The 3,682-nt window shown below is 37.0% G+C and overlaps 1 pseudogene; it reads left to right on the top strand.

Moving 5' to 3' along the window:
• The first annotated feature begins 1,232 nt into the window (after window positions 1–1,232).
• On the top strand, window positions 1,233–3,011 carry LOC124961983 (F-box only protein 22-like; annotated as a pseudogene).
• Window positions 3,012–3,682: the final 671 nt, after the last annotated feature.

Here is a 3,682-nt window from a genome sequence, read left to right as displayed (position 1 = left end):
GATTTCAATAGTGTCTGTGGTGATAGTTCCTTTTTCATCTTGGATTTTGGGAGGAATTACCCTTGAAGAATAGTCAAAGGAGAATCAAATCCAATTTAAACACTAGCAATAAATCAAAATGTCAGGAAATAGAAATCATAATATGGAAAGTAAATGGTCTAAACTCTTAAATCAAAAAACACAGGTTGGATTGGATTTAAAAATGAGGCCCAGCAGTATGCTGTCTGTGAGACTCACCTCACAGGTAAAGATATCCACAAACTGAAGGTGAAAGGATAGGAAAAAACATACCATTCACACAGATCTTGTAAACAAGCAGACATTACTATCCTCATATCAAAACAATGGACTCAAGCCAAAGTTAATCAAATGAGAGACAAAGAGGGTCATTTAATACTTCTTAAGGGAATCATACATCAATAAGATATGAGTGTAAATATTTTTGCCCCAAACAATGGAGCATCTACGTATGTCAAGCAAATGCATCTCAATGTTAAGAATCAAATAGACCACAACACAATAATACTGGGTAACTTTAACAGGCCCTGTTCATCACTAGATAGGTCATCCAAACAAAAACTAAAGATGCAGCAGAACTAAAAAATACAATTAATGATTTAAACTTGACATATATAGAATATTTCATCTATCCATGACTGAATTCACTTTCTTCTCAGTAGCACATGGAACATTTTCTAAACTAACCCATATTTTAAGTCACAAAGCAAATCTTAACAAATATAAAAAATAAAGAAAATTCCTTGGATTCTATCAGAGTCATGTGATTTTGTTTTGATTTTACTTTGTGGTGATGAGCCTGGAACCCAGGGCTTTGTGCATGCCAGGCAACTTCAGCTGCTCTAAGACTGAGCTATATCCCTAGCTCTCCTTATGTATTTAAAAAATTCAGTTTGTTAATTCAAAAATGAGAACTGCTGGCCTTTTAAGAATGAAATTGTGAGAATTGACATTTTTATAATCTTTGGAGTCCTGGACAATGTTTATCTTTTCATCTATGTAGGCCTTAATTTTTTTCAGTAATATTTTGTTTTTGTGTCTAGATATTTCTATATTTTATCACAAGTGTATTGTAGATGTTCTTCATAAAATTCTAGGATTTTTTTCTGTTGTAAAACATATTTTCATTTGACACATGGTAACTATGCATATTTATGTGGCAGAGTATAATATTTCAATAGATACTTATTATGTGTTCTGCTCAGATCAGGATCATGGGCACACCTATACAACATGTAAAGACCAGTGAGGTAATTGGCATATCCTTTTCCAAGGATTTGTAGATTGTTATTTCTATTTTGTTTTCTTCCTGAAACAGATACGGCTAACCTTTTGAAAGTCTGGGATGCAGTAAATTCCTATAAAAGTCTAACAGTTCTTAAAGTCACTGTGAACTACATCAAGAAGAAAAATAAAGCACTGAAAAATAAGATTAGTGGACTACAGAAGGAATTCCCAGAAACAAGCGGAAATCACAGAGTATGAAAAAGTACAAATGGAAACAGAACTCTCCAAACTGCAGTATAAGAACGGTTTTAAAGCAACATTGGAAGTATTTGTTTGAGACTGAGGATTCGCAGGAGGAGTTTTGTAATTACTGACTTACCTTCTGGGACTTTATAGGGGGAAAAACTTGGTCTGATGGAGTATGAAATGTACAGAAATAATGGAACAGGTTGTTTGCCATGAATACTTTTGATAATGAAATGCGTATTCTTCCAAATTATAACATGAATGATTATAGAGAAGTTGACTACATAGCAATTTCTTAAATTATTTAAAACATAGAATTTCGGGTTGTTTTAATATCTTTGTATTACATGTAATGCTGTGAGGAATGTTAATATATTTTCTATGCTTTTATTTACATTGGATAAATTCTTTCATATAGAATTATTTGGTTAAAACACAGGAATTGGTAGGCTGGCCTAGCCAGGTGCCCGAGAGCCACCCTAGGGCTTGTGCCAGCAGGTTGGCGGGGAATGAAGCTGGTGAGTGGCTGCTGTTCCTTCAGAAACCTAGCTCAGGTGCTGGAGGCTGCGCTCACCTGCCCGCTGGCCAAGGCATTGCTGCAGGTAGCTGGAATGTTCCTGTCTTACCACAGACAGCTCTCTATGTGGCTGATTCAGAAACTCATTGGTCTAGAGAGTGTCGTGACCACAAGACAGCAAGAAAAGAACTACTATGAAAACCTCATTGGCACTTGAGAAATCATTCCAGAGAGTGCCAAGTCCTTGGGATCGTGGTCCCAGGAATTGCAGTAACTCCAGTGGGCTCAAGTAGCAATTGACCTCAGGAAACAGAAATTGGAGAATGTGGTTTTGTTCTATTATTTCATCAAATTGAAGGAATAAAAATGCTACCCTTTCATTTTACTGAAGATCCAAAGAATTTAACACCAGAAAGACATCAACTTACTGAAGTAGGTTTTCTGGATAACCCTGAACTTCACGTGGTCCTCATCTTTGGCCATAATTGCTGCAATGTGGGAGCCAATAATCACCTGCAGGAGTAGTCAGCACTTTCAGTGACAGGAATATTACTTTAGCTGGAGGCCAGGTGGACAACCCGTCATCACTGACTGCTGAAAAGAACCAGCTGGATATTGATGCCACAGGTGTGGCTAGACTCATTTAGTGGGCACCCAATTCAGAGTGCCACAGTGCTCCTTAATGAGGATGTCAATGACAAAAAGACTGCTAAGGTGACCATGAAGCCCTCAAAGCAGCCAACATTCCAGAACAGAATACCACTGGCTTCATGTTTGCATGCATTGACAGGGACTTTGTTACAGAGCCCAAGGGAAGGTCCAGGCTGATGCAATTAGGAAATTTTTTCCTAGCGTTCCCTTGTTTGGCTTCTTTGGAAATGGAGAACTTGGATGTGAAATTGGATAGTCACTGAAAACTTTACATGGAGAAAAAGAGATAAAGGATGATCTGTTTCACAGCTATACAACAATGGTACTCATTCACCAGCTGTCATCTAAATAAAGCCATCTTTTTTGGGGGGCGGGGTACCAGGGATTGAACTCAGGGGCACTCAACCACTGAGCCACATCCCAGTCCTATTTTGTATTTAGAGACAGGGTCTTGCTGAGTTGCTTAGCACCTCACTTTTGCTGAGACTGGCTTTGAACTTGAGTTCCTCCTGCCTCAGCCTTCCAAGCCACTGCTCCTGGATAAATAAAGCCATCTTTAAAGTGGGTTTCACAATTTTGACTTTTGGATTCTGCTTTTTCCAGAAACTGGAAACTTGAGTTATGTGTATTACAAAAGAAAACTTTACCTATATCTGTTCTGTAGCTTTGATTGATGCTCTGAGTCCACATTTATATATATATATATATATATAAATATATATTTATATATATGTTAATATATATAAATATATATTATATATAATAATATATAATTATATATTAATTAAAACTATTAATAGTTTTAATATATTAGGATAAAGGACAACTTTGTACATAACGCACACCAGGAGTTGAAAGCTTTGCATCAGGCACAAGCAAAGAAGTTGTGGCCATGTTCACCCATCATAGATGCTGTGTGAGGTGACTTTCAATAGTCTTCCTGCAAGGGAAGATCAAAAGGGGATTCACCAGTTAAGATGAAGATTTAAGGCAGTCTGTGTCTACCTCTTTGTACTGGTAAGT

This window comes from Sciurus carolinensis, chromosome 12 (assembly GCF_902686445.1).
Source record: "Sciurus carolinensis chromosome 12, mSciCar1.2, whole genome shotgun sequence".
Classification (NCBI taxonomy): Eukaryota; Metazoa; Chordata; class Mammalia; order Rodentia; family Sciuridae; genus Sciurus; species Sciurus carolinensis.
This window is presented reverse-complemented; position numbering and strand designations above follow the sequence as displayed.